Here is a 10,945-nt window from a genome sequence, read left to right as displayed (position 1 = left end):
GTGGCAGTAAAGTATTTCAATCTCTCAAGAACAACGACAATACCCAAAACCCTAATCACCAAAAAACGGCTTTACATCCTGCGTACAGAATTCACAATGGACTACAAAACAAGCTAAAATTTTTTGCTAGGGGCACGGCCCAAGCCTCTGCTCCATGGACTAAGCCTCAGAAAATCTCCCATTAAAAACTACGCAACATTATTCGGGTTGGGTCGGGTCGTCAACCGGATCAAACATAGCTAGGCTCCACAAATCCCAACACACAACTTTTGTCACAACTTGCTATAATAGTAAAGAAAATGTGGTAGATCCATATGGGTCCACACTTCTATTACTCACAACTCGTCATATGGCAAGTTGTGTAAGAAATTGTGGTTATAGCATTGCTCTTCTTCTTTTTCTTTTGTTCTGTTTTGGTAATTAATCTGGGTTGGAGTGGGCTGCTTAAAGGGCCTAATGGGCTGAGTCAAAATAATGCCAAGACTAATTCTGGATTGAAGGTGAACTACATAAGGACCAAAAGGCCCAAACATCCCATATCTTTAAGTTCAGTTGGTTTTTCATTTTTGTACCTTTGAGGTGAAGCAGCAAGTTGCTTTCAATTTGACAGAAGCCAGATAAATTCTTAGAAGATTAATGACATTATAATTCTGTCACCCTTCAATCACTATTGGAACATGAATGGCACAGGCACACACACAGTGTCAGTAAACTGTATGATACATATACCACTTACTTGTTGAACCCTATAACGGCAACATAATCAGACTACAATTTTTATATCAGCATGTAATTCTCACACCCTTACTGAAAAATCTACATTGATCATTTACACATTTTCATAGTTACTACTTTGGATGCCCACTTTTGAGCACATGTGCACAGGCCTTCCCAATAAGAACAATAAATTGTGTTTGCTCCACTAAAATTATCAACTCTTAGTGCCTGCATTCAAAATCTTACCTTCCACTAATCATGATTAAGCAAAGACAATTTTTCTATAAATTCCTGTCATTGAGCTCAACATTCATCATCTGCATCTAATAGAAACAGAGAAAGAAGATAAGGTGCGCCAAGATGTTCAACATTGTTTGGTTCATTTGAGTTGTTATAGCATTGTTGAATTATACTTTAATCTTGGTTTGGTAGTTTTAACTGCTCATAAAATTCTGTTATTGGTTTTAAGTGCAGGTTAATCATGAAGACTGTACTTTTTGTTGTAGTTGCCTGTGGATTGCTCCTGCTTTGTATCGAAGGTGACGCCAAAAGGATTCTCTTTAATTTGGTGGCCGATGGTGCAACTGATGTAAAGCCAAATAATCAACCTGAGAAGTCAAGCACAATGGGCAATCCAATATCAGGCTCAGTGCCAACAGTTGATGCCAATAATGAGAACACGGCCAACAACTCTTCCGACAAAGATAACAAAAGTGAGGATGATAAGAATGACAGTTATGGAAGTTATGGTAATCCATCAGGATCATCAACTGAGAGCCACCATACTTATAACACTGAATGTCCGCCTAATCACAAAAGTTGTTAATGAGCTTTCTATGAAGAAGATGGTGGGAATTAATACGTAAAATATGGTAAAAAATAAATGTAGTGTGGAAAAATTTCACACTAGGTTTGTATCACGTCTTTGATGTGTTTAGTTTATAAGTAAAGCATGTCATATGTGATTTGTAACTTCTATCAATAGTTTATCATGGTTGTATGGCCTCCTGGCCCAATACCTATGCGTTAATCACTATACTGAAATAAAACCATGGCTAGTATGGTTTGGTGTGATATAGTATGTAAGGATGATGACTAAAAGTAATGTTTAGATCATTCTATCTGGAAGGTTAAATAACTTGAAAGGCCATGTATACAGATTTCATTATCAATAGCTCGAAGTGCTCAGAGACACTCAAGGTGCATTAAAGCTTTGTTTTCTGATTGTAGTAACACCCATCTCCCAAGAAAAACTATAGTGATTGGGATGAAATAGAAAATCTCTTAGACTTTTGAGCAGCAAAATTTTCCCTACTAATCAAGTTTTGAATTATTTTAGTCTTAGCTGAGATGGAAGCCTACAGAAAAGGAATGCTTGAATATTGTGAAAGATCGTCTGATAACACTACCTTGGAATATGTAGAATACCCTATGAATTGAAAAGGAATAAGACTAGGTACAGGCAATAATTTACTTCTGTCAAAGTTTATGTGCAACCTTGACTCTTTTTTAACTTGTTTGGATGTTCCTAATGAAAAAAAAAAAAAAAAAAAAAAAAAAAGTGGAAGGCATTTCACTCATCATGTAGAGCCTCATCATTTCAGTTTCAATAAAACCTCAAATTCTGTTGTTTTAATTATGGGATTCCAAGAGCTTCATGGTAGTCATTTCACTCATAATGTAGAGGCCATTACTTTCCTACCACAATCATACGTACGTAAGGTCTAACAAGTATAATTTTATGTTTTAATAAAACATAATTCCAAAGTGCTGCAGCACCAGCATCAGTCCCCCTACTCAGAAGCAATCTAGGGAACTAATAGCCTAATCCAAAATATGATTACACAATTTAACTACCAAAAAAAAAAAAAAATTACTTTATTGAGTTTTCTTCCTAGCAAAAACTTGCTATATATCCATGCATACATTGCAATCATAAACATGTTAGTGTATGTATAAATTAAAACCAGGCAATCTAAGTATTAATATTTAAATATTAAAAAACTCCACTTCAATTAATTGCCTTTATGTCCCAAAATGTATTGAGTTGGCCCTAGTCTGACTCAAGCTTTCAATGAATAACATATGCTGTTTCTACTTCCTCTTCACACCGACACTCTCAACTTTTCTTAAAGAGACCTTACCAATAATCCTTGCATGAACATCTTCCATTTTTTAAATGATGATAGTGCACTCAGTCCCTCACAATTATCTCTCTTTTGTAAACTTTTGAAATGAGCTTTGTGACTGAATAGCATTCCTGACAAATCTTCAAATCATTCACAATATGGATGGTTGTTCCCAGTGTTGTGTTAAGTAGTCCAAAAGCAATTGCAAGCTTCTCAACATGGTGTTGAGGTACAGTTTCCTTCTCCTATTCAATGTCAATCAAAACTTGGGAAGTTTTTATAACCTTGCATATGAAGCCTCTCAAAGTTCCTTTCCAGCATCAAGTAGGTTTGCTTATTTTGTGGATGTGAACCATCTCCCATTTCCAGCCTTGGAATAGATATTTGACAATGATGCATAATGTCCATCACTTTCTTGTTCCAATTCAAGCAGTAGCTTCCCCACTCCTTCACCCAATTCAAAATTTCCATGTATTTTACAGGGATGCAAGAGTGCTCGTAAACAGCTGCATTGGATTCTATAGGCATTGAATTTATAAGCTCCTCTGCCTCTGCCAAGAGCCCTGCCCTTCCTAGGAGATCAACTACACAAACATAATGCTCTATCTGAGTCTCAATACCAAAACTTCTAGACCTTCATCAATCATTCATGAAGTAGCACAAGCATTTAAAACACCCACAAAATTTATTCCATTAGGCTTCAACTTTTCCCTTTGCATCTTAGAGGATAACTCAATTGCATCCTTAGCTCGGCCATGCATATCTAGAGCTCCTATCATGGCATTCCAAGTAACGACTTCTTTCTCCTTCATCTTCTCAAAAACCTTCCATGCCATGTCAAGATTCCGGCATTTGGCATACATATCCACCAAACCAGGTCCTAGAACTGCATCCAAGTGCATGGAATTCCATGCAACATAAGCATGAATCTACCTTCATTGATAAAGTGCCCCCACATGGGCACAGGCAGTTAGCACACTTGACAAGTCAAATTTTCTTGTCCTAATTTTCTCTCTTCACATTTCATTAAAAATTTCCAAGGCCTCCTTTATATAACCGTCTATAATAGCAGTCCAAGATATGTCATCCCTTGTGTCTGTTTCATGGAACAATTTCCCAGCCACTTCAATCATATTACATTTAGCAAAAGATCATTGCATTCCAAGAGCCAACATTCTTATCTGGCATATGCTCAAATAATTCTTTAGCAGCTTCCAACTCTCCAAATTTCAAGTAAACATTAACCATCTCATTCCAACAAACAACACCCGATTCTCCACCCTCATCAGGCATTCATCTAGCCTCCCTAATACGTCCAAAAGTCGCATACATTTGAATTCCAGCACTATTTATTTGTCCATCACCACTAATCCATGTTTCACCGCATGTGCATTACTGCGTTATCCACTTGGTGACTACTCTATTTTTTTTCTCTCTCTTCTCTCTCCCTTTCTTTCTCTTTCCTGTTTTAGTTTTATATTTTAATTTTTTCTGCATTTTGGGTTGGTGAGCTGCTCAAGGGGCCTAATGGTCGGGGTAATATAAGCCAAGATTAATTTTGGATTAAAGGTGAAATATATATGGACCAAATAGCCCAAACATCCCAAATCTTAAGTTAAGTTCCTTTTTCATTTTTGTAACTTTTAGGTGAAGGAGCAAATTGTTTAATGACATTAAAATTCTGTCATCCTTCAATCACTATTTGGCCATGAATAGCACAGGCATACATATACCACTTGTTGAACCGTATAATGGCCACCTAATCAGACTTCAATATTAATAACACCATGTAATCCTCACACCATTATTGAAATATCTCCATGGATGCTTTATACATTTTCCTAGTTACTGCTTTGGTCACCCACTTTCGAGCACACGTGCACAGATCTTCCCAATAAGGGCAAGAAATTGTGTTTGCTCCACTAATATTTTCAACTCTTAGTGCCAGCATTCAAAATCTTACCTTCCTACTAATAATGATTAAGCAAGGACATTTCTTCTATAAAGTCTTGTCCTTAAGTTCAACATTCATCATCTGCATCTAATAGAAGAAAGAAGATAAGGTGCTCCAGGGTCTTCCACATTGTTTTGTTCATTTGAGTTGTAATTGCATTGTTAAAATATATTTTAATCTTTGTTTGGTAATTCACTTATTGATTTTAAGTGCAGGTTAATTATGAAGACAATACTTGCAGTTCTATTTGCCTTTGGATTACTCTTGATTTGCATTCAAGGTGATGCCAAAATGTTTCTCTTAGAAGAGGTGACCAATGGTGCAACTGACGTAAAGCCAACCAATCAACCTAAGAAGTCAAGCACAAAGGGCAATCCACTATCAGGTTCAGTGCAAACAGTTGATTCCAATAATAAGAACAAGGATAGCAACATTTCCAACAAAGATAACAACAGTGAAGATGATAAGAATGAGAGCTATGGAAGTTATAGTAATCCTTCAGGATCATCAACTGAGAGACACTATAATTATATAACTGCATTCCAGCCTTATCAAGAAAATTGTTGAGCTTTCCATGAAGAAGTTGGTGTGAATTAATATGTCAACTATCATAAAAAAATGAACATAGTGTGGAAAAATTTTCACAGTAGGTTTGATCACATCTTTGATGTGTTTAGTGTATAAGTAAAGAATTTCATATGTGATTTGCAACCTTCTATCAATGGTTGTCATGGTTGTATGGCCTCCCGGCTCAGTAACTTTGTGTTAATCACAATATAGAAACAAAACCATGGCTTGTATGGTTTTGTGTGATATAGTATGTAGGGATGATAAATAAAAAGAAATATTTAGATCATTCTGTCTGAAAGGTAGCCTAACTTGAAAGGCCATATATATGGATTTTGTTATCAGTAGCTGGAAGTGCTCGGAGAGACTCAAGGTGCATTAAAATTGTTTTTCTGATTAAAGTAACATCCTTCTCTATGACAAATGAAAGTGATTGGAATGCAATAGAAAATCTCTGAGACTTTAAAGCAGCAGAATTCCCCCTTCCAATCAAGTTTTGAATAATTAGAGTCTTAGTTAAGATGAAACCTTACAGAAAAGGAATGCTTGATCTTCTGATACCACTACCATGGAATGTGTAGAATACTCTCTGAAATGAAAAGGAATGATACAAGAATAATTTACAGTTTTCAAAGTTTATATGCCAACTTGACTCTTATTTAAACTTGTTTAGATATTCCTAACCAAAAAAATCCAGAAGGGTAATTATTTCAGTTTCAATATAACTTTCCAATTTCTGTCCATACTCATGGGATTCCAAGAGTCACATGATGATCATTTCACTCATAATGAAGGCCTTACTTGCCTTCAACAATTATACATAAGCTCTGACAAGTAAAATTGTCCAGGATGTGTTAGTATATTGCATGGGATGGAGAGATTGAGAGTCATCATTCCAAAGTTCTGCAGCCCCATTATCAGCTGTCCTATTCAAAAGGAATCTAGGGAATTACTAACCAAATCCAAAATCTGATTATACATGCCCCCCAAAAAATTGTTCTTTATTCAATTATCTTTCTGGAAATAACTTGCAACACAATACACACTGTGTAATTGCTTCCCACTGTTCCATATATTCATGCACAAATCAACATGTTCATGTGTGTATAAACTAATACCAGGCAGGCCCAAGTAGTTTGTCAGAACAAAAACCTTGTCTAAATCAAGGTTTCTCTTGTTGAACTGCACAGGCAAGCATTGATATATATGTCTACTCCAGGAATATAGTCTTCATGTTTTTGAAAGTTAGTTTTGTCTATAAATATCAGATTTAGATCCCATGCAATACCTAGGATATTGCATGGGATGCAATAGCATCTCAATGGCAGAGATTGAGAGTTAAAGAATTACCTTTTAATCTCAGCCCTTGAATCAGAAAAGCTAACAGGTTAAAAAGTTAAAAACTTTTCTAATAGGATATTGCATGGGATGCAATTGCATCTCAATGGCAGAGATTGAGAGTTAAAGAATTGGCTTTTAATCTCAGCCTTTGAATCAGAAAAGCTAACAGGTTAAAAAGTTAAAAACATTTCTAATCCAAGGACTGAGATTAAAAGTTTTTTTTTAATTCTCAATCTCAGCCATTGAGGGCTACTGCACGGGATCTTAATCCAACATTATCAACATGCCACCCAGTTTGGCAGGAACTTAGAACTATAGTGTCATTTCTTAGTTGAATTCTTCTCTATCAACATGCCCTCAAGTTTGGCAGGAATTTAGATTTCAACAAAATCTTCTTTTGCAATCTTAAAAGTATACCATCTCCATTTGAAACTGTTGGTATTGTTCTGTTTGTTGGAGGTTTGGATCAAATTTTCCATTACTAACCTGTGTTTTCTCTGTTTCCTCACCACATTAACACCCTCAACTTTCTTAAGGAGGCCTTACCAATAATCCTTGCATGAAAATCTTCCATTTTTGAAATGAAGAGAGTGCACAAATTCCCTCACAATAATCTCTCAGTTGTAAACTTTGAAATGAACTTCATGACTGTATGACAGTCCTCACACACCCTCAAATTATTCACAATATGGATGGTTGTTCCCGGTGTTGTGTTAAGTAGTCTGAAACCAATTGCAAGCTTCTCACTATGGGATTGAAGTGCAGTTCCTTATCCTCTTCAATGTCAATTAAAATTGGGAGTTGTTTTGTGAATAACCTTCCATATGTTGTCTCTCAAAGATCCTTTTAGCATCAAGCAGATTGCTTATTTTGTGTATGTGATATGTGAACCATCACCTGTGCCATCCAACTCTATCATGCTACTCCCAGGAGTAGTCTTTATCCCTCTCTCCTTCAACAATATTTTAATTTTCACAACATCATCCCATCTCCCAGCCTTTGTTCATAGAATCCAAAACTGCTAGACCTTCATCAATCATTCCTGAAATAGAAGAAGCATTTAAAACACCCGCAAAATTTATTACATCAGGCTTCAAATTTTCCCTTTGCATCTTGGAGAATAACTCAATTGCATCCTCAGCTCGGACATGCATAGCAAGTCCACCTATCATGGCATTCCAAGTAACAACTTCTTTCAGTTTCATCTTCTCAAAAATCTTCCATGCCATATCAAGACACCCACATTTGGCGTACATATCCACCAAAGCAGTCCCTAGAACTGCATGCAAGTGCATGGAATCCCTTTCAACATAAGCATGAATCTACCTTCCTTTATCAAGTGCCCCCACATGGGCACAGGCAGTTAGCACACTTGATATCTTGGCCTAATTTTTTCTCTTCGCTTTTTATTAAAGACTTCGAAGGCCTCCATGAAATACCCTCCTTTTATATAACCATTTATAATACAGTCCAAGATATTTCATCCTCCCTTTTTTCCTTTTCATCGAACAATTTCCTATCCACTTCAATCATATCAAGTTTAGCTAAACCATTGATCATTGCATTCCAAGAGCCAATATTCTTATTTGGCATATGCTCAAATAATTCTTTAGCAGCTTTCACATCTCCACATTTCAAGTATTCCAACAAATAACATCTGAGTCTCCACCCTGATAAAGCGTTCATCTCACCTCCCTAACACATCCAAAAGATGCGTACATTTGAATTCCAGCACTTTTTATGTATCCATCTTCACTAAGGCCATGGTTCAACACATTTGAATGAAATTTCAAGCATTCTTGAATGGCACAAGCAATGGTGAACGCCTTGAACAGAGTGGGGATATGTAAACTTATTAGGCCTAGAATTTGCCAATATTATTATATGATAAAATGAAATAGCCTCAATTAGTTCATTGTTCTCTAGACATCCATTGATCACAATATTCCATACAAAAACATTGGGATTCAGGACATAATCAAAGACCTTCAAAGCAAAGCCAAAGTTGTTGAAATGAGGATTTGCATGGCATTTTATTTAGGTGTCAGCTATTTGATGGTCTTGAATGTGGCCGCTCCTTAGTATAATGCAATGAGCTTGCTTTATATGGTGCAATGAAGTGCAGCACTTTGTGTTTAACAAGTCTAGGAATGTTTTCTGGGAGAGTTTGGAGGCTGGTGTGCTTTTGTGGTTGTCATTGTTGTGTTCATCTTTCCTTTGCTATCGAGTATTGACTAAGACAAGATATAGATGTCAGGCCACATCCATTTGTATTGTTGGCAAGCATGTGGTCCTCATATGATTGGCTGCTTCCATAACCATGTGGCATGTGTTAAAGGATTTTTCAATCCATCCTTCTACATAATTCCAAATTCTATAACTTAAGAAAAATGAACTGAGCCAAACTGTTTAAGAAAATATTGTTTAATCACCTTGAACATTAAAATTGAAGAAACAATGAACTGGGCCAACATCCCTCGATACTTTGTGACAACTTGGCTGCATAGAAATGATGTATAACAGACATCAAAGACTTTCCTTGAAGTCAGAGTCCGTCAGAAGTCAAACATGCAAGAAGTTTAGAAAGTAGAAAAGAACTAGTTGAAATCATTTGTGTCAACATACAGAATCACGTGACATTTGGCAACTTAAAAGGAAATCGTCATGAGGATCAAAATTCATTGCCTTAAGGTCATGACCTATACGCTGCTTGTTGGTCAAATTCTTTCATTCTGGCCTTTAATTAGTCACTTTTACTATTTATATTTTTTATTTTTATTATAAATTTCAATTTAAAATTGAAAATAAGGTCCCTTCTGTTTTGGGACATTTCCTAGAGCCTGTAGAATTTGAATTTGTAATTTTCTCAATTTTGGAATTTTAGGTGATAACTATTCCTCTTAGGTGAAGAAGCAAGTTGTTTATAATTTGACAAAAGCCAGATAAATTATAGGATGATTAATTAGATTCATGACATTATAATTCTATCCTTCAGTCACTATTGGACCATGAATAGCACAGGCACACACATAGTGATGATAAATTGTATGCTACATATACCACTTACTTGTGGAACCCTATAAATTCAACATAATCAGACTACAACAGTAATAACACCATGTAATTCTCACGCCATCACTGAAAATCTCCACTGATTATTTACACATTTTCGTAGTTAGTACTTTGGTTGCCAAATTTCGAGCACACGTGCACAGTTCTTCCCAATAAGGGCAAGAAATTGTGCTTGCTCTACTAAAATTTTCAACTCTTAGTGCCTGCATTCAAAATTTTACTTTCCTACTGATCATGATTAAGCAAAGACATTTCTTCTATAAATTCTTGTCCTTGAGTTCAATATTCATCATCTGCATCTAATAGAAACAGAGAAAGAAGATAAGGTGCTCCAAGATGTTCAACATTGTTTGTTTCATTTGATTTGTAATTGCATTGTTAAATTATATGTTAATCTTGGTTTGGTTGCTTAAACTGCCCATAAAATTCACTAATTGGTTTTTAAGTGCAGGTTAACATGAAGACAGTACTTGTGGTTCTGGGTGCTTGTGGATTACTCTTGCTTTGTATCCAAGGTGATGCCAAAAGGTTTCTCTTAGAAGAGGTGACCAATGGTGCAACTGATGTAAAGCCAAATAATCAACCTGAGAAGTCAAGCACAAAGGGAAATCCAAAATTAGGTTCAGTGCCAACAGTTGATGCCAATAATAAGAACAAGGAAAGCAACACTTCCGACGAAGATAACGACAGTGAGGATGATAAGAATGAGAGTTATAAAAGTTATGGAAATCCTTCAGGATCATCGACTGAGAGACACCATCTTTATATAACAGAATGCCCGCCTACAAAACCAGATTGTGAGAAGAAGGTGTGAATTAATATGTATACTATGATATAAAACAGAGATAGTGTAGCAAAATATGTCACAATAGGTTTATATCACATCTTTGATGTTTTCTTCTGTGCTGTTTAGCATATAAGTAAAGCATCCCATATGTGATTTGTAACTTCTATCAATAGTTTATCGTGGTTGTATAGCCTCCTGTCCCAGTACCTATGTGTAAATCACTGTAATGAAATAAAATCATCACTTGTATGGTTTGGTGTGATATAGTATGTAGGGATGACGAATAAAGGTAATATTTTGATCATTCTGTTTGGAGGGTAACATAACTTGAAAGGCCATATATACAGATTTTATCATCAGTAGCTGGAAGTGCTCAGA

General features: G+C 35.9%; 2 pseudogenes; both read right to left on the bottom strand.

The window, feature by feature from the left end:
* Positions 1-2,857: 2,857 nt before the first annotated feature.
* LOC115980382 lies at positions 2,858-4,651 on the bottom strand (annotated as a pseudogene).
* A 2,599-nt stretch (positions 4,652-7,250) lies between these two features.
* On the bottom strand, positions 7,251-9,390 carry LOC115980381 (annotated as a pseudogene).
* Between the last annotated feature and the right edge of the window lie 1,555 nt (positions 9,391-10,945).

Source organism: Quercus lobata, chromosome 3 (assembly GCF_001633185.2).
Source record: "Quercus lobata isolate SW786 chromosome 3, ValleyOak3.0 Primary Assembly, whole genome shotgun sequence".
Taxonomy (NCBI): Eukaryota; Viridiplantae; Streptophyta; class Magnoliopsida; order Fagales; family Fagaceae; genus Quercus; species Quercus lobata.
The sequence above is the reverse complement of the archived record's forward strand: the minus strand, read 5'-3'. Positions and strand labels throughout refer to the sequence as shown.